Source organism: Aptenodytes forsteri, unplaced genomic scaffold (genome assembly GCF_000699145.1).
Source record: "Aptenodytes forsteri isolate BGI_AS27 unplaced genomic scaffold, ASM69914v1 Scaffold61, whole genome shotgun sequence".
Taxonomy (NCBI): Eukaryota; Metazoa; Chordata; class Aves; order Sphenisciformes; family Spheniscidae; genus Aptenodytes; species Aptenodytes forsteri.
In genome coordinates this window covers 6126970-6148511 of record NW_008794443.1, presented here as the reverse complement: position 1 = coordinate 6148511, position 21542 = coordinate 6126970, and the positions used below count along the sequence as shown (strand labels likewise).

The 21542-nt window shown below is 39.2% G+C and overlaps 1 protein-coding gene across 1 annotated transcript in view; it reads left to right on the top strand.

Moving 5' to 3' along the window:
• The first annotated feature begins 235 nt into the window (after positions 1-235).
• Positions 236-21542, top strand: part of COL8A1 (collagen type VIII alpha 1 chain) — a 91827-nt gene continuing 70520 nt past the window's right edge. Inside the window, exons 1-2 of the mRNA XM_019474723.1 lie at positions 236-303; positions 16317-16444. The gene's annotated coding sequence lies outside the window, so the exon portion shown is untranslated. The remainder of the gene's footprint in view (positions 304-16316; positions 16445-21542) is intronic.

Here is a 21542-nt window from a genome sequence, read left to right as displayed (position 1 = left end):
TAGAAAATCTTTAGTTAATATTTAAAGAAAAAAAAACAAACAAATCCAACACTTTCTCCTGTAAATGCCATCCAGCTTGCTTTTTCTCCCTCCCTCTGTCCCCAAAGAGCAAAAACCTACTCTACAATGCCTTCTGAAGGCTGTCTGCCTGCTATCCTCACTGCCCACCTACCGTAGGGAGCAGCTCCTCCCACCTGCACATAAAAGCCAAGTGCATGCTACCAGCAGCAGATCAGAGCACTTTCTCAGTCCTCCACTCTTTTGAGCCAGTGATCTTCTCTCCTTGGATCTTGTATACTCAAGGTAAGATTACTGCTACTTCAGGTTTCTGTTCTAACCAGCTATTGCGAGGAAGTCTTAATGTGAACTCTAGCACTGCCTTGCTGGGTGGTGCTGGCTTCCCCCCCCCTTCTTTTTTTTCAGATGTAGTGTCATCTGACATTTCAGTTAGTAACAGTCTGTTGTTTTAGCAATGAAATAAAAACAGATCTTGCTGGGAAACACTGTGTGGCTGGGAAAAGGTCTTCTCTCCCTTTGTGACTGATTTTGAAGAGATTAGTACACCCAGACCAATTCTAACAATTTATTTATCCCTCTTAGTAGTCTCCCTCTCAGTCCAGTCAAAGTTATAAAAAAAAAAAGGACACTCTAAAGCTTCCTTAAATTCTGTTTGAGAAAAAAAAAATGCTTAGTGCTAATTTAAGGAAGGAATTGTTTTTTATTACTGTTATTATTTACCAGCCAGATTGAGCCAATCTTGGGACTGAAGTGCATCTTCACAGATTTCACTGCCTTTAAAAAAAGTGTGATGGAACTTAAGCCCTCACAGAAGCACAGTAATAAGGCTGATGGAATTCACTATCTGGTACCAAATATGCTTAAAGTACACATTTCACAAGCAAAGTTCTGTTTCTTGGAACAACAGACCTTGTGTCTCCATGAAATTTCTAGAGCAGCTTGAATTATATTTTATCTACTGTTTGGCTACACAGACATTTCTAATGCTAGAGGAAGGAATAGCTAAGTGCCTCAGAGACAGCTACTGAACAGTTGAAACATTAAAAAGTGGTTTCAAAACTATATTTGCAGTCCCCTCTATTCATCTATCCATCCTCACAGAGATGAATCTATTAGTGACTAGTACCAGTTTCTCATGTTGTGTGAGTCAGTGCACTTTTAACACAGTCACCTGTTTAAAGAAATTCCATCATAGAAATCGTAATCCTAGAATGCCTCTCTCCAGTGCTCAGAGAGGAGGGAAAGCATGAACTACCAAAAGCAAGCAGTGAATGCTGGCTGTAAATTGTTTGTACTCTGTGTAATACATTCTGCAGTTAAAGAGTGATATTTTCTTCTTGATAGCCAAATAATTCTCTTTCTAAATTGACTCTTCTTTGTTCTTTCCCCAAATAAAAAGTCTTTTCTAAAAAAGAATTATGTCCACATATAGCTGTACTCACATTAACTGCAACATTTTAAGCTATAGCACTGTATAATAGCAGCAGAACTCTGAGCAGAGTGCCCTTTTCTGCATACTGTATCTAAGATTTTTTTCTGTATTTTACATGTTATCTATTGTTACTAATGGGGAAAAGAAAACACCACCTTCAGCTATTTGCCTGGAAGATTACATAAGTATCTTTAAAAAAAGCAAAAACCAAACAAAAACCCAAAACCCAAACAAATGGAACTATTCAAAAACAAAGTACAGTGCTTTCTATAGCAGGCTTACAGTAAAACTATTTTTGCATCCAGGTAATCCATATAAATTGCCCATAGAAGACAGGAATAGAGCCCAATGGTTTTGCTCATAACTGGAATTCTATCTCTGAGCTACAAAATTTTATTCCTTAGATAATATCTGATTTTTATAGCAAACCTCCCTTTCCTCTCCAAAAACACCCCTCTTGTAAAACAGATATGCGATTTTAAGTGTAACGCATACAGAATTTAGGTCTGCAATCGGGCAGTAAAGCCTCATTGTTCACACAGAATTTTACTCTATCAGATAAATCAAAGCTTCTAACAGCAATTTTCAAGGAAAAAAAAAAGATGTAAAAAAATGCATTTGCCACAGGAAATGTGTATATAGCAAAATACCTCTTCCTAAAGCCTGCTGTGAAATGTAATGTTTTGGCATTTGAAAAATGGATTGCAAGACATATTAAGAAAACTATTCAAAGGAATATGTCTAATTCAGATCAGACTCTCCTCTGAGCAATTTCTCTCTTAGGCTGAGTAGATAATTCAGCTTAGCATCACTTTGCAGCAGAGGATGAAGGGAAACTGCATCCAGCAGGTCTCCAAGAGAACTTAGATGTCTAGGAATGCATTTATTGACTTCTGTGCTGATCTGAAAGTCCTTTTTATAAGATCAAAGCATACTGATATTAAGATAAAAAATACCATCATTTTAAAATAGTGCTACAACCACAATAAAAAAGTGAATCAGTGAGAGAACAAGGAATTCAGATTTTTTTGAGTAATGACCATAACATTTTAAAATAACAAAATAAAGGTAAAGAGACTATATTAATTTTTCAGCCACAGACCAGTTAAGCAGGCATGCTCAGCCATTTCTCCTGGCAGTTGCGCTTAGTTTTTTTAGGTGTTCATTTAGGGCACTAATGCCCACTTAAGCCACTAGTATAACTCCCACTGCTGTCAAAAGTGTTAGACTAGATACCTAGAACACAGGATAAACATATCACTGTCTGCTTATCTATGCATAGGCCTGCCACTACCACTGCTTTGAGACATTCTGATCTTCATGAATTTATTTTCACCCACCTCTCTGTGAGGCAGAGATACGTTTTCCTCTGGCCATGCTGATAAATATATGGACTGTTTTGCTTATGGTCACAGTGAAAATTCATGGTAGAGAATCAGATTTAGCTCTTCTGGGTTCCAGTCCAGCACTTTAATCCAACACTTCATTTTTTTTATTCAGCCTTATGAAGTCCACCCCTTTGCAGCTGATCTATCTTTGCATGACTCTTTAGGGCTGAACAGCAGGGAGAATTCCAGTGACAAATCTTGAGAGAGGTAATTTACTCCTAACACTTTCAAACTTCCTGTGAAACCCTTTACAAACCCCTTAACAGAATTTGCAAATCATTCTTGCAGGGGATAAATAAATAAATAACCAAATGACCACCTCTTTCTTACCCTCTGTGGTTAAAGAAGACCAACCCACTCTAGGCAGGATGAGCAAGCAGAAATCCACTGCCATGGACCAGAAATGATGGGCAACGTCTGACTGTAAGAATTACAGTCTTGGTAACTCAGGAGCAGTAAAGAGCTCAAAGAGAAGCACATGGTGCTTAAGCAAAATTATTCACGTGAATCTTGTATGGCACAGAATATATTCTTCCTTTCTTTTCTAGATTTGCTATCAAAGCGCCACCTCTATAAATGTATAGGATATAATTTCATACCCATTAAAACAAACAAACAAAAACACACACCAAAAAACACCAGCTTTGCCCTATCCCTTTAGTTTATAACCCTGGAGCTAATTTATGAGGGTACAGACTCCCAATTGCTCCTGTGGCCATGCAAATACTGCATTTTCAAAAAAAAAAAAAAAATTAACACATTCTGATGCTCAATTTTGCCCTAGCAAAGGAGGTCTTGTCTCTTATTCTTTTAAATTGAAAACTACCACTACTAAGCATGCATTGCTCACTGATAAAATAGTGAATGTGAAAGGTAACTGGTGGACTAGCAGGAGTGATGAGGACTAGAAAAAGAACCATTAATGGTTGTATCACTACCTGCCATAGAAGGTAGGACAATTTTCATATGTCCATGAGCACATCTACAAGGCAGAATTTTCTGCCCACTTATTCTACGTCTTGCTATATATCTCAGGGGAGGAAAGATTAAGTTTTATCCCTGAAGCTTAAATATATCCCTTTATTTTCCCTTACTTTTTTGGCCTTCCAATTATTCTAAGCTGTAGGTTCTTTCCTTCTACAGGGAGATAATTTTTAATTTTCACTAGTGTCATATTTCTAAAAGCGCAATGGTTCAATGAAGTTATTGTAGTGAGGAACAAGAAAAGACAAACATTAGAGGTGGCTTGGTTCTGTCTGATTAAAAATAACAAATATCTGTATTTAACTGTACAAAATTGTCTTACTTTTGCCACTTACACTTTCTAGAGTTTTGGGTAAGTGATGTTGCCTTTTTGTGGCTTTCGCTCCAGAAAGTGAAATCTATTCTTTGTGCTAACAGAATTCTCCTTCAGCAAAAGTGTTGGAGCTCTGTGTGTTTAAAAAGATAATGATGAGTCCTGGTTCTGAAGCCTTTTGTAGGTCTTGTGCAATAACTATACCTATTCTCTGTACACATCAGTAAACAATTTTGCTTGGTCTCCCTGTACTCCTGAAATGTTGGATGTGTTTCTGTAATTGTCTTGATGTGTAATGAATTTAATGTCTCGTAATTGCACTATAAGGGATTAATACCACTATGCAGTCTGGGGACATCGTTTGATGATTAAAACTTCTTCATGCAAGTCCATATTTTATAGCAAAAGCAAGACGAATGTAAGTCTGTTGCTTCTTGAATGGCAGGTGAAACTGTTGAGGGGTGACATGCAATGGACCCTTTTCAAAAGGGAGTGAGAATCAGTGCCCTCTCTTGGTTAGAAAAAATATATATAAGGCAGCCCTATGAGAGTGTTTATCAGTTCCCTCTGCTGGCTACAAAGCCCACAGCCAGATGAGCAGCTGTGTTTGCGGAGGCGAAGGTCTTAAGTTCTATTCCCAGTGCTGTGTGCATGTGGTAAACTGATGACTGTGGTGTCTGTGCACGTATGTGGACATCATTCTTTATAGGGTCTCATCAACAACTACAGTGAGTTCAATATGAGGGCACCCAAAAATAATATGGAGTTCCTGGGAGGTAAGAAACTTTCCACATAGGATTTGAGAAGCATGCTAGCAGCTATGCCTTTCACAATACTACACAGCTAGAGCATCCTCCTGTTATGCATCATATGCACACCTTGCTTTTTCCACCTCTTCAAGAAAAGTGTGTGTTCATTACACTCAGTTTAGAGACATCTGGCCAGTTATCACAAATATTCCTGGCAATCCCAAATTGTAACACTTCAGAATGTCAGCTTCTGAGAACTCCACATTTGCAAAAAAGAAATAAGTGGTACCAACAAGAACACTCCAACCTGGAAAAAAAAAAAACCCACAAACCAAACCAAAACAGAAAAAACCTAACTAGTTCTTTTCCATTCTTGTAGGGAAAGGCCTATATAATCTGGTTATGCAACTGGTGAAGCAGGTCATACAATTTATGCAGTCACTCTGAAATAAAGTTGAGATGAAAAAAAAATATACTGCAAACTTAAGAAAGAGTTTCTATTTTAAATAAATATCCGTAGCACTAAAAATCACAAACTCCTGGGTCAGGAATGCTAGTTCACTTCAGCTCCTAGGAATCTATCACAGAAACTTACAGGATACACATAACCTTATCCTATTAAAGGGAGAATGGGTCAAAACTAACAGCTTGACATACTAGATATCAAAGGTATATTAAAAATCAGATTTTTGAAACATCTGCAGCATATGTTTCCTGCTAACTAAAAGCCAACCACTCTTTTCCAGACCAACATACTGCTGCATTCTTCTCTTGCTAACTAAAAAAGCAACGGCTCTTTCCAGACCAACATACTGCTGCATTCTTCTCTCTGAAATAAAAGTAAGAAGTGGACAGTAACACACTGTAGATTTGCATCGGGAAATTCAAGCAAAGCATTTGACCATTTCTGCAATTGAAAATTCCAGAGATAAAAACAAGTTTCTAACAAAACCCAGTGTTATGAGGTGAAGCAACAACACACATGTATAATACGCTACAGTCCCCGAAATGGAGATGCTTACATTGCCTCTCATTGACTCAACATAATTTTCAAAGGGACAGAATGGAAGATGGCACAGTCCCAGGGACACTCAAACCAAATACAATCAACTTACCACTGAAGAAATCTAGCAGTCAAGTCTGCTTATGCCAGTACATGACTTACCTCTGTTCTGCCCTTCTATTCTTCCCACCACGTATGGAGCTCCAGTGAATGCAGAGTATCAGAACAAGGGTCTTTTATGTAGCTCAGAGACCAGAATTTCTCTTTCAGCTTGCCTTTAAAAAAAAAAAAAAAGGAAAAGAAAGTGTTCAGATATTTCCCAGTATTTCTTTGTAATGAATTACATGATCTTAGTCCAACTCTCAGTTGATGGACATTAATATAAAACGCACAACTGGGACCCTTGTTGGCAAATCTCAGCAAAAAGTCAAGAGATAGTTACTTTAGGTCAAAGTTGAGCAATGAAAGCAGGCTTGTGAGGAAAGTTTATGTTACCAGCATTGATATATCTGTCACCTACAGTATAGATAAAAAGCAAATAAGTAAAGAGTAGTTAAGCAAGTACATTCCACAAGCACTAGCATTCACACAAAAAGTATTTTAGAAAATGAAGGAAAAAGAGACAACACTCAGTACTTATTTCCTTTCAGTCAGTGGCTTGAATTGAATTTACCATAGTAGCACATCACATTGTTCGCTGCAGAAAAATGCAAAGCTTAGGCCTTTAGGAGTAAGTCTCTTGCGCTTTACTGGTTCCAAAAATGTCAGTGCTTGTCAAAGTGTTTTTGAAATAAAACCAAAACCATGTTAATAAAATGAACTTTCCAAGACAATGCTGGCCAAAACTGATTCTTAGATTTCTTTTCAGTAATAAACTGCCTCTGTGGTTGCTGAGCTGATAGGGAGGAGGATTTAAAGGTTCAAAGCCAAGTTCTGGTTAATTCAAAGAGGGTAGAAAAAAAGAGCTCTCAAACAGAGCACAAGCCCTCCAATGAATGGAAAGATTTTTGCTGATGGTGGGCAGAGCTTAGCAAAATCCAGCTGTGCTTTCAAAGACAGCTGTAATCATTATTAGGCTCTGCTTGAATGTATTCCGAGACTGGAATACTTGTTGTGGGTACATTTGTGATGTTCTGCTGTAGATTACTGGACAAGAGTCAGTACTTGCGTAATGCAAAATTCACAGGCTAAATGTCAGTTCACAAGAGCTACCCTGCCTATTTATTAAGTAGTAATTCCCTACATGAATTAACAAGGCAACAACTGGAAGGATTCCGTCCCATCCTATCCCAGCCTTCTGGATGAACAGCTCCAAAAATATGCTCCAGTGAAGGTTGAAGGTCTTCATGATGAACTCAGTTCCTATTGTGCACACAAGTTGTGTGCAAGTCTGGGCAGTGAGATCTCCGAACTGTTTTGCTGTATGTGCATATAGGTGCAGATGCAGCAGCAGTTTCTGTCTTCCACAGAAGAAAGTGGTGCAGTACTTGGATGTTCTGTGCCAGTTACAGGAATCCCCACTCTCCTCCAGTTCCAACCAGCATAGCTTAGTTTAGGAGGTCTATGCAGTACAGTCCAAGCTGCCATTGCAAGGGTGTTTTCTTAGTTCTTACGTGCAGGAACTCCTACAGACTATTATTATCTTTTGGAGATCTGGGCATAACTTACTATGTCAGGAAACATGTAAAACATTTTAGGATTGTTCCCTAAGCTGGCATTACTAGCCTCAGCTAAAAACATGGTTTGTACTATCCTGGAAATAAAAAAACCTGTATGCTTAATATCCAAGCCTGATACTTGATTAAAGATTCATTTGCAGCAGTAATTTTTTTATTTTTGTACTGCTATAAAATTATCAAATGGCTTTTAAGTTGTAATTTAAAGGAAATCCACTTGTCTCAGCCATCTTTTGTAATGTCACCTTCATTGCATTTCTTCTTAGATTGCTCTTAAGCAACTAGCTGCAAATACTCAGTATCTAAAACCCAAGCTACTGATTAGTTTTGGCATATGATTCTTATCATGTATCTCTGTTCCACAGTCAGGGCAAGATAGCTCATAGATTCAAATTTCAAGCACAAAAATTGCCTTTCACTGAGTTCAGAATTCACTTGCAATAAATATTTTATATTATTCTTTTGAAACACCCTATTTTCAACATCACATCTGGCACTCATATGCTGAATGCTCTCAAGAACTCAATACAAAAGGTCTGTGAAACACAGGCAAAACAAAGTCAATTTGTGACTGCCCAGAGATATTTTCCCTGCTGCACGTGCTTTCAACTTTCTACTAACTGTTCATCTCATGAAAACAAGTATTTCAAAAATAAGTGAACAGAAACCTATTATATTTTCAATGCTCCATTCATCAAGCACATTTTGAGAGCTGGAATTTTAGCTTGATGGACACTCACAACATACAGCCGTATCCTTCAAAGTAACGACCACATCCATGAGACTGAAAGCTGCTCCCTCAACTCCCACCAAAGCTGAAGCTAACTGAAGAAGTAACTTGGCATTCCCCAGGGGCACTCAGCACCACAGACCTCAGCTCAGGGCGCAGCAACCCGTCCTTCCCAGCTTCTCCCCCTCTGCCACCAAAGATGACGAGGACAAGTATTTTGGCTTGCTCAACTTCTTAGACATCTTTGAAACTTCAGGAAAACTTGAAACGTACCCGACACCCAAAAGCTGTCAAGACAGCAGGGGTTTGTGTCAGCAGGTTCAATTTAGCGACGCTGAGTTGTAATGATGTTTTATTCCACTTTTTTCAAAAAAAAAAGAAAAAAAAACACCAAAAACCCACACAAAACCCAAACCAACAAAACCCTCACTTGTGTTTAAAACACTGGATACAGAAGTGGCCGTTAAGCACCTGCATCCAAAGCCTGCACCAAGTTAAATCTCTGAAGAGGCTGCACTGCACCCCCTCAGCCATGGGGCACCCTCAGGCCTTTACCTGCCAGTAACAGCCCCGACCCCGCCTGGGCGGCACTGTCGCCACCACAGCCCTGAAGGAAGGCGCCATCGCCCCGGGGGGGGCAGTGACAGCTCGCCCTCGCTGGGCAGGGCTGGGGCCAGCCCAGGCCATGGGGCAGCTGCAGTTAGGGGCCCCTCGTCAGTCAGGCCGGGCCCCTCATGTTGGTTTACCACCTCCCGCCTCGTGTTGTGGCTCTGTGGTTCCGGCCTGCCTTAACGTTAACGCCACTTCTGCACATAGGCAGTCAGAAAATTGATTTAAAGCCTGCGCCTCCCATTCTGAAAGGAGACACAAGGGTTGAGGAGAGCAGAAACTTCCCGCAGCCCAGTCAGCTGAGGAGCATTTATGGAAACACAATGCGTTTGTGGTTTCTTGGGTTTTGGAGATACAGCCTGGGGGCTTCACTTCTGCGTGCCAGCCCTCAGTGCCCCTTTGAGAAGGATCTGGGTAGCATTAGCTTGCACAGATGCGGACAGTGCTGGAAGGCCAAAAATGAGGGGGGCAGAGGGGGGGGCTCTACTCTCAGCTGGAAAGAAAACGTCGCATCCTGTGAGGGGAGGCTGCTTGGAAAGAGAAGGAAGGCTGCTCCAGCACGCACCACAGGAGGCTCAGGACCTTTCAGATTTCCCCATCTGGAGGCAAAATTGAGGCCACTGTAAGCTAAAAAAACAAACAAAAAAAAATGTCCATTTTAAGTTAAGGTTCTTTGGTCTTAAAACCAAAAAAAACCCACCTGCAAAAAATACTACTGTATATGGGTATCTAGTATAAGGAGAGTAGCCAGTCTTGTAAAGTTGAAATTCTAAAACCCCAAAACTCCCCCAAAAATACCAAACGCTTTGGTGGGATGTGAGGAAAGAAATATCATGTGAGGAAAGAAAATAATAAAACTACTGTACTCAACAGGCAGGGAGTTCAGAAGGCAAACATCTGAACGGAACAGCTTTATCATTTCTTTCCAATGTATTCTCCCCACCCCGCTTTGTTTAGCGCAAAGGTTTTTCAGGGTGAGTCTTTTTGATCTATTTCTTACATCCTCTAGCATGGTGGAGCCCTGACTCACGATCAAGGATTTAAGACAAACAAAGAGCAGCATCTCCTGAACCTGAAAGCTTGTAAATCATACATAGAGCAAAGCTGACTCCTGCTCCAGTCCCTTTAACACACTCTTGTTTACACAGATCATTGGTATGTCTGGAAAGATATACTACCAATGCTTCACCTCCCTCTCCTGGCTGCAGAAGCATCCAAGAACATCACACAGAGTAGATTAATGAATTTATACTTATAAGCACCCTGGCAACATCACTCTCATTTTAGAGGAAATTGAGGCACAGAGAAAGTTGCTGGTGTAGCATTTCAAGTGGTTGCTCCTGGCCAGATTCTCAAGTGTCTTCCCATCACGATGGGGGCTAGTTGGAGAGCTTGGTTCCCATCCGGGCACCTCAATGAGAACCAGATTTTCATGAGTGCTCAGCACCCAGCAACTCTCACAATGACACTCGCAGCCAAATTTTCCGAAAAGTTCCTTTGATCATCTGGCCACTGCCTCAGTGGAAGCAGAGAGCTTTTGAAAAATCTGATCCTGTTTGTGGGTGCTGAGCACTTTTCAAAATTCTTGCTTAAGTGACCCGGCCAAGGATGCAGACTAAAATCTGAGCAGAACCCACTTTTCCTAATCCTTAGGCCAGTGATTTAACCACAGGCGTATCCTTCCATCTTCAGCAAAGAAAGAATAGACACTAGTTGGGGCAGGAATCAAAATGCCAAATAACTGCCAGTACCCACACCTGCCAAGAAAAATGCCCGGATACTTGTAGGCAAACCAGACAGCCACATTTTGGTACTTTCCTCAGAAAGGATTATTTCTATTAGCAGTGCCAGAGTCTGGCAACCTGGATTATGCTGTTTCCAGATGTACCTATTTCTTTCTGGGCTAAAACTCTTGTGAACATGCCCTCACACAGGCATACCCTCCCCACTCTTCAGAAAAAAACAGCGGCTATCCAAACACTATACTGTCTCCATTACCCTTAGAGAGCCAGGCAGCAAGACAGGACTATTCTGTGTAATGATTAAGAAGCAGTGGTCGCGTCAGTGAAGATTCTTGTTTTCATTGAATATTTCATTCATTTCTGAACATAAGCAACCACTTAGCTGCAGTTGTGCTAGATGCAGAGGAGGAAACACATGCTATTCTTGGCCAGACTTTACCACTGTGGGAAGCAGCAGCCTCCTTACAGCAGCCTCCGTAGGCTGAATGATTTAGCTACATTAGAGACTGTCCTGAACCTCAAGCAAGGACCTGCCTCCAGATTCTGAGTACCCCAAAGTGTGAATGAGTGCGAAACCCCCAAAACTCAGCCTGGATCCATTTGCAAAGGACAGTTTCCAAAGCCATGAGCTCAAGGCTTAGCTTAGAAATTCCTCTCCAAGCTGACCATATCCATTCAACTGCCACTCGAGATGCTGCTGTCTGTCACTCAGCATCAACTTGTTGGACAGTCTATCACAGGACTCCATCTCTGACTCCAGCTTTAAGTGCTCTCTGTCTCACCTCTGTCCCCAGCTTTCAGACCACCGCTCAAGTCAGTATCTGACCAGTCTAGTAATAGGAAGATAAGGCACCCAGTCACTAGTGTGTTTTAAGGGAGCACAGATATCACATGATAACTATTGAATGAAAATGTTTACAGAAAAATAGTTTTGTAAAACAGCTCAGACTAAGCTGTTGCTGAGGGTTGAGCTCAAGCTATATAAGCCAAAAAATGCAGCTGTATCTTTTCTAGCTACAGCTAGAAACAGCTAAGTGTACTGGAAAAACCTTTGCTTGGAGGGAAAAAAAAGAAAACAAAACAAACCAACTAACTAACTGTCCTAACAGAGGATTACACCTAGAAGCAAGTGTGAACATTTGTTTTCTGCTCTGTTGGGTCTGTGCCTGTAATAACACAAGGATAGTGATGGCTGTGGTTTGTGCTTTAATTGTTGAATGACAGTGCTTTCACTCGATTCTGACATCTGCTGCAGTAATTATTGTAATAACAACTCCAGTCAGAAGCTGGACTTCAGAGCAATACCCCAGTCAAATATTACAGCCTCAACTTTACAAACAGAAAAACTGAGGCAGAAAGGGATGAGCTCATGCAGCTTGTTTATGTAGACAGTTAATTGCACATGTTTTAACATACCTTGTGACCTAAAAGGTTATAGGGAATATCACTGGAGAAACTTGGATTATGATTAGTAATTTTGTGGATCTTCATGGTTTTGTCAGCAAATTTGTAACTACAGCTTTTCACTTTTTCCATCTTGCAGATTTTTGTTTATTTTTAATTCTCTTGTCCTGTCCTTGGAAGAAGCCAAGGTAGTTCTGTGGAAAAGCTGGGGTCTATTGAATCCCAGGTCAAGAAGTCTGTCTTAGGTGTCATCTCCTCTGAACTCAAAAACTAGCAACAGTTCAAAAAAGGTCATAGTTTAGAGAGTAGCAAGGAGATCAGGACACAGATAGACATGAGGTGTCATAATTTCTGTAGCTGCCCCTCTCTTTCTGTTGTTTCTGTAAGATGACATGTAAAAGGACCTTATGTGGTAGTTACCTATAGTCATAAGTTCTCTCTAGCCTTTTTAAAATCCTGTTACATTTTACAGGGGAACACAAAGAGGGTGTAATGTAATTAATATAAAGGGTTTTTTAAACTTTAACTTTTCAAATGGAAAGGCTTGGATTTTTCATTTGTCTGTTTTAGAGGCCCTTAACCGATTGTGCCATTGAATTTGATGTTGGTTATGAATGAGGTTGTAGAAAATAAAGGGACATGATCTGTGGGAAGGACATTTCTAGTAAGGGAGAATGCCACTGTCAGTTTTGTTGGGTGCATATCACACTAGTGACAATGGCTAGAAGCACCAGGCAACTGAAGAGGGGAACCTGCATTATGTGACCTGCTGGGTAGATGAACCATGTTTTGATAACATCTGGAATAAGGACAAAAGTGAACTCTGCTTGATAAACAATAAACTCATTTAACTTTCAGTCATCATGCATTAAACTATAGAAGTTACTAAGAAAGCCACACCAGGATATATATGTTGTTGAATAGTAGGGAGCAATTAGGTGGCAGTGCCTTGATAGAAAGAGGGCAGCTGATTAATAATAGGCTAGTGGAAGGTACGCTTGCTGGCTATGTGCAAATGAGGGTGAGAAGGGGTTTGCTTCCCCCTTTCTTTGGAGCCAAGCATAGTCCTCACCTACGTGCTGCTTCGTTTGGCTACATAGGCAATACAGGTAGTAATACCATATATGTTCCGAAACAGTCAACCACAGTTCAGCCAAATTCGGTACCAGCCACTGTAATAAGTATCACACAGGGCAAATACGTATTCCCCTGGTGTGTGCTTCCACCTCCCACATTACACAAGTGAGCAGGAAAGAGACTCTCACCAGAGCTTAGGAAAACTGTGTGATTTATAACATTGGTGGTAGGTGGACCAGGGGAAACTGTGGGACCAAGAGAGACAAGTATTTTAAGCATCTGTTACAGGCCTGTGCCAGATGCAGGATACCAGACAAGATGTGCCATTTGTCTGTTCTTGAATGGAATTTCCTATGTCCCTAATACCAAGCAAACTCTGTTTATTTATAATATAACTACTTCTGGTTTTGTAGAGATGATGTACAGCACACTTCATCTGTTGACTCTCACAAATGACATTTAAACACTTAAAAAGTGATTTATTTAGCTGTGTAAATTCAGTCAGGCTTGGCGGGTGTTTTGCTTTGTCATGGGTGAATCTGTAAAGGCTGGAAAACTTCTCTGTTTAGGGACGCTGAACTGTGTAGTTTCCAGAAGTACAGTTTTCTCTAATGATTATCTGGGTTAAGAATGAGACCCAAGTTCTTATAAAACAGTAGGCAGTGATTTCAAGTGACCATTTTCATAGGCACAGAGGGAAGAATGATGTGGGAAATGCTGACTGTCCTCTCCTGGAAGTGGAATTTTTTTCCACTTCTAAGTGATTATACTTAGTAAGTGATTCTAATTATTTCCCAAAGAAATAAGCAGGAATTTCTGATCAAAACTTTTTTTCAGAATATGTCAATTCAAAACTACAGCTCTTTGGTGGAAACACATGCATTAGTTGTAAAAGGAAACATCTCTCATTTCCTGGAGTGCATTTCTAGACAAAATTAGAGAGAAACATAACTTTCCCAGAGTAACAGTATCTCATAATGAGATTGATTACCTGGGAGTTGAGTATCCCAACTTTAAGTCTCTCTGCTACCTTGTTAATGCCAAAAACACAAGCCCCAAACTACACTTAAGACAGGGTGGGAAAGTTAGTTCCAGGGTGTCTAGGCCTAGAAGGAAAATGCAACAGCCCCACAGTAGAACACCTTGGCTCCAGAGTAAGCCAGTTGTGCAGAAGGGTCGATCTTCTGCACATCAACCTTTATTAATGTCGGCACCCTTTCCTGCCAGTGCTGGAATGCCTGTTTGCTCTGCTTCAAAGTCACATCAGGGTGGACTGTCAAGCCTGCCAGCCTTTTTCACGGGCCCTTTCTGATGCCTCTGCTCCAGCGTCACATTTTCCGGTCCTCTACCAGCATATCATCTCTACAGTTGCTGAACACTGGTCTTAGGGAATGACCTAATAAATCTTTACATATTAAGAAGGGAAAACCCAATACTGACAGCGTGCCTAGGCTGTTGGATATAGTTTCAGATGTCAGCTTTCTCCATGCTCAAGGATTTTCTGATTTTGGTTCCATCCTACTGGATATAACATTCAGTGTCAGAGGTCAGAATCTAGAGCAGACCTTTGATCTAGCTACCCCAAATTTGTATCCACAAAGAACAAGACTTTGCAGTATCGATCTGCTTGAAAGAATGGACACATTAGAGCTACTACAGTACCTAGTAGAAGTTTGCATCCTTTAACATATTCCAAATCGGCCATACGTTCAGGGGTGGCCAGGCTCAATATTAGCAGGAGCTCTGCGACTTCCTTCGTTTCTCTCCTGTTGTACAAGAGGAATGACTTTCAGAATACCCATCTTATTTCAGTCAGGAACAGAAGTAGAGGTTTTCCAAGGCAGACAAATGAGTCAGCCACTTGTTCCAAATAAATGGAAATGGTGTTCCAAGTTTCCTAGACAGCTTTAAAAACTACATAGAGCAATTCAGCTGCTTAATATATTGTGTTCTATACCTCACATTTAAGAGGACACAAAAATCACATGCTTTTTATTCCCGATAAGTTTTTTTACCCACAGCAGTCCAAAGCCATCTCATTTTGTCTCTGTCCTCAACATACATGCTGCTCATCTTGCTTGCGCCATTCCCCAGAACAAAAGTAGCACTCTTCAGCGTAAAGAGCAGCAGCTGAGGTTCCCAGACTGCCACAGGTATCCTAAATAATACTGAACTAAGTGTCTTAATTCCATGATTGCATTTGCTCATTTGCATAATGAGGATGTTAATATTTTGCTTTGAGGAGGACCGTTGTAAACCTTAATATATCAGTGACAAAAAAGGCACGAGTTACAACTTTAACTGTACAGTAAAACAGAACATCTATGTGGATAAATAATTATAAGGGGATATATAAAACTATAAAAATATTTCTTTACTGCAAACCTTGCCTTAACAAGAAACATAACTCCTTCCTCCCTCAAGAAAGCTGAATACACTGACTCATGTCTTTGTTTAAGTGTCATGGTAAATTTGTTCTTTTATAATGTGTAGTAGTTTAGCTTTGAACTTTTGATTTTTGGAAAAGGCAGAGCGGAAAAATGTTTTCATGGGAGAGGACTGCACATTCCAGAGCTGTCGACTGTTACTTGTTTATAGGGGCGGGGGGGGGGGGGGGTGGGCAGATCTACTTAGGTTTTAGGCTTTGGTTGATGCAATTTGTTGTTGTCTGGTATTTTGTGATAAACCAAAGAGTTTACACTGTACAGTGAAATATTTCCATTTTCTCTCTCATTTTTCCAGCTTTTGCTTGTTCAAAACTCTGAACAAGCTTGAAACTGACTGCCATTGAGGAGAGAAAAGTTAGCTTTGTACGAATAGAAACAGTGATCCTTTGTAATATACAAAGTAGTCCAAAGAGAAAATAACTCACAATTTACTGTGAATTATAGAGCTACACACAAGCACAATGTGGGAATGCAGACAATATTACTCATAAAAATAAAACAAAACAAAATGTGAGCCCTTCATGGTGTCTTTGTAACCTGAGCAACAGTTTTAAACAGAATTTTCCTGTGCTGTTTCATATTTAATGTATTAACATTTGATTGCGTAAAAAAAATATTAAAATAGGAAAATAAAACAAACTTTATGTACCTTATTTATTCAAGGAAAGTAAAAAAATATTTCTCTACTGTCCTGCATACTTTGAAGAATATTAACATATATGCTTTCTTCCCTTCTCTTTCTAGAAAGGAGAAAATACAGATTGTCAGAATCCTTCAAATTTGATACTCAGCACTGTTAGATCTCTTCATTACTGGATGCTGAGTCTGGATATCAGAACTGGTACAGTGAAGTACTCTCCTATTAAGCTGAGGTAATTTTCTTCCTAACAATTTAATTGTTTAAAGTATTACAAAAGATGCCCTCCCACCCCCCTATTCCCTGCCAATAAAAACATTTCTGGGCAGAATATCACACTGTATAATATAGCATCAGTTGACGTGAAAGACATGAGAACTGATGCTTTTGGTAACAGGCAGGGTGATTCAGGCCCCATTTATTAATATAAATTTAGCAAGAACGCATTTTTTAAGATGACCACACTGAATAGGATTTGGAAAGCAATTGCAAGTGTCAGCTCCTTTCCCTTCACGGAGGGACTAGTGACATGATAGATGCAACATCCTGGATTCACGGCCTGTTAAAAGATGACTATACCACCATTATGGATATGTCAAGAGACTGCATTCTTTGCTGCATTGGCATTAAGAGCTAAAGTCATTGAGGACAGAGAGCACAATTAATGAAAAAGTCTAATGCCGAAACAATGCAATTAACAAGTCTTTCAAAGCTTCATTTCCTGGGGAAAGTTATTGCCATTGAAAAGGATCTATCTTGTCAAAAGTCTTAACAAAGGCTAGACACTACATGAGAATACCAGCCCCAAGCCAGAGACGAGGAGGGAACTTCTCCATTCACAAAGCCAGAAAATGTCAGGGTATTATTCTGAGAGAGGCAGGCTTTGCTAAGGACATCAACTGCTTTTCAGACACACGTCAAGATAAGTTTCTACTTAGTGGAATGGGCATCCATACAGGAGGTTATTTCATAAATATTATTTGCTCAGCATGAAAAACTGCATTTATGAAAGCCTACCAGTCACTGGTTAATAGTGTCATGTTTTCCCTCAAGAACAGAACTGCACTCAGTGCAGGCCTGATGCAGTCACAGTATGTTATAGGAACATGCAACTTAGGATGCAGATGGGAAGGCAGTCAGTTGCAGAATTGTATTCCTAAAAAAGCAGGTCTCTCTGAGGCTGGCCACTGGCCCATAAGGATGCAGAGATGCAATTAGCTTCAGAACTAAGGTACATAGAAAACATTTGCAGAAAGTTTTGTACCCTCACATGGCTTTAATGTATCACTCTCCTTTCAAGGTATATCAATAATCAAGATACTGTCAGTTTTCTGTCCATTGCCCTAATAGAATTGCACACATTTCGCAGTATATTAACATGAATCTTAAAGAAACTGCAGTTTTACTTTGTAGCTTTCTTTTCTCCCCAATTATAAAAAGAGCTTCTAGAAATACACACCAGTACAGCTGAATCAGAAAAAACATGGTTAGTGTAAAGAATTAATTGCTTTAGGTAGGATTTATAAGTGGGTTATCATATAATCACCATTGCAGACAAGAGGAAAAGAAAAAAATACAGAGATAGGTGCACGGGAAGATCAGCTTGAGGATAGATAAATTCTTATTAGTATATCTAACAAAGCTGCCTCAGGCTCCACATTTGCTTTCAAAGTAATGGAATTCTGTTACAAGACAGTAACCAACGTGGCACATGATTCTTTGAGGTCATTTAAAGCCTGCCTGTTAAACAAACATTACTCTGATTTTTTTTTCCCCCCCAAGGATTCATAATATTTCCTGTATACTTTCAGCAGGTTTTGTCCTATCTGTCTCCTAAACTACCATTTTGAACCACTGAGAAATTGTTTGCCTAAAACCAGAACTCTGTTTTCAATACCTTTCTGTTATTAATATTCCTTAAGTTACATTTCAGCTTCCAATCAAGGTTTGCTGCAACAGTTTCTCTTTTGATGCAAGTTCACTGTACTGTACCTTGGATCTCAGCTAAAATGCACAGTATGTCATGTGAACAGTAAAAAACAATACAGCTCAACTTTCCCAAAGTAGGTTGAATTGGGAGTTTTAAGGATAATCAAAACCATATTTTTATTAGCAAGCAGAGCCAATAAGTCGTTGAAGCTATATAAATATATTCATACCCACATTGCACTTCATTATAAAAAGAATCTCACACCCAGGAGCACAAAAGTTCTTGCTGTGGAATACTGGATAATTGTGGAACAAATAAATGGAAGCATACACTGATCTTTGCATGAGAAGTGCATCGTAAAAGGGATCCCAGTAAAACAAGCTGAATCTTCAGACTTTTATAAACTTTTAATGACTTTCTTTTCTTAGCAGACATTAGATAACTTGAAGGACTTTGTACAGAGCAGTATTATTTACAGGAGAAGTATTTATTGCTTATGTTCAAGTGAAACTTATGTCTGATTTCATATACAAATACATGCAAGCGCATATATATTTTTAACAAAGTCTGTCACTAAATATTTTGGACCAACTTATAGTCTTTGGTAATGCCAATAGATAGGTCCCAGTCAATTTGATATTTTATGTCAGCAAGTTATTCTACATGTGAGAATACATCTGTGTAAATGCAACAGTATATTTCTTATAGATGTTATTTATGTGCACGTCTTTACAGGACTTATGTCTAGACCCAATCTGGATTTAGACTGCTGTCACTGACAGCAGAATATAAATCTTCTTATGTTTCCTCTCTTTGAACTATTTTTTTTCCCCCTTTTTTTTTTCTTAAATATTGGCTTTCTTTTCACAGCTAACTACAAAGGCCAGTTTACCAATATAAGTGGGAGTTATCTGAACAGCAGCCAACATAGAACAGAGTCAGTAGCAATGATTCATGGCATTTTTTTTTACATTTTGTTGGGTTTTTTTAATGTTCAGAGCCCATATAGGCAAGAAACTATTTCCCATACTGTGAGTTGGAAATATTGCTCACCCCTTTGTAGAGTATAAAGCTGAGAAATGAAATTGAAGTGATTTAGTCAAAACTAAATGCTTTCCTCATCTCAGAAAGTAAGCACTGCACAGTTCAACCAAATTGCAGCTACCTGAAAAGGGAAGAATTTGATCACCTATGCCTGAAATCACACATTTTTAAGTTGTTCTAAGCACAGTGTAGGCACAGCTAAACTGAATGATTTCACCATGCTGTTATTTCCCCACGTTCCTTTGTTACTCCCGTAATGTCAAAAAATGCAGGAACTGGGAAGTCATATGATCTGTAGCAAAGAGAATATTGTGGTTTCTAAGAAAAATATTTATTACCAAGCAAGCTATTTTGATTTATTAAATGATAGCTTCCCATCATAGTGTTTTTTGATATGGTGCTTGAAACCACAATGGTTGTATGAAGCCAGGACCTTATTTGTTTAAAAGGCATCCACTAGTGTTTTTCTTAATAGAAATATCAGTTCATGACAATGCCAGGTTCATAGAAGCTCATCCAGGAATAAACTCTTGAAAAATTATTTTTTTCCTAGAGTGTCCATTAAGCCAGTGCAGGCACTGTGTCTCACTGCTAGTCTTCTAACATTAGATTTATAGGATGTTATAATTAACAACAGGTGATGGGCAGCACTACATGCACAGCAAGCAAAGTGAGAAGACTGGCAGCTCAAGAGCCACTTATGAATCATCAAAACTTTTCCCTGGATAAACTCAGTAGTAATCCTGGTAGGTTTTCTAGCAATTTTTATTTTTTTTTTTTTTTTTTAAATTCCAGCACCACCACCCCCTTTCTCCTTTTTCATGTCAAGGATTAGGGACCATCTGTCTGTTTTTACAGTTACGTAGCTCTTCCACTTCTATGTTTACCTATCTATAAAATGAGACAAATTATGCTTCCCTAATCACAGAGGACTTCTTGGAGGATTACAGACAAGTCGACGTACAAAATTTCAAAGTGATGCAGATTTTTAAGAGACACTTGTGTCTCTATTATTCCAGCTCTCTCAAACTCGCATTCTTTACAAATAACACAACAGAAAAGAAAAGGTTCAAAACATATATAGCCTCCACATCAATTTTAAGAAAAGCAGTTCTTCAGCTTAGGACTGAAAAGAAGAAAGGAAGACACTGAAAAGCATGAATCAGCAAAACAAAAATATGTCCTAAATGAGTTTTCATTTGCATAGTTAAACAAATACCATTCTTTTTAGTTTTTTTCTTCTGTTGTAAGAATATAAGTGAGGCAAGGTATGTTGGGAAAGACAATGGTTTTGTTTAACTAAGTGAAAAAGGACTTGTATCCCCAATCTACCAATAGATCTTTTATGAATCATTTCCAATGTACTAACCTGATGTGATCATGATATTCATGAGTTAATTACATGTTGTAACATCATGATTATAATGAAGGAGTTTGTTATTTTTAAAAAAAACTGGTTTGGATAATTGGATACATATCCTCATTGACAGTAGTAAATACTTTAAATGCATTAACTGGTAGGAAGATGTAAATAAGAAGGTTAAAAAAAAAGGAAAGGATTGGAGATTTTTTTTATGGATACATTCCACACTTTTGTCAATATAGTTCCCTGAGTTCCTCTACAGATAACTCTGACACATGAAATTAGTTTCTACTAAAGCCCTTTTAGGGTGTTTCTTCCCTCCTTTTATCCTCCCCACCCCAAAACACACTTGAATCAGTAACCTTAAAGTTCTTAGCATTACTATATTACAGAGCAATGACTGTTATTCTAGCTTTATGTTACCAGGCTGTCAACAGGAACACACAGTGCTAAAAGTTTGAGTTCTTTATAATGTAGCGAGCTAACATTCTCTGAGAACTCTTTTCACCTTGACTGTGGAAAAACACGTTCATTTTTTCCTGAGCTTATGGGATCACTGTAGGCATGGGCTGGATATTAGTACCTGAGAGAACCTAGGCTGTGACCACACTACATAGGTTTGCATATACTAACACATATATGTGCACTTCCGTAATGAAAGTGATCTGTTTTAATGCCTGTCCTTTGCCTGTGATTTTACAATTGGACTACTTGTCTCAAATCCACCAGTGAACGTTAAGTCGTATGTTTACTCAGCACAACCCAAACCAGTACTAACTTTTTAGATAACACTGTGTTAACTTCATTGTGAATTGGAGTCTTGTCGTGGTTTTAACCTCAGTCAGCAACTGAGCACCACGCAGCCGCTCGCTCACTACCCCCACCCGGTGGGATGGGGGAGAGAATTGGAAGAGCACAAGTGAGAAAAACTCGTGGGTTGAGATAAAAACAGTTTAATAATTGAAATAAAATGATAATGGTAATAATAATACGCTA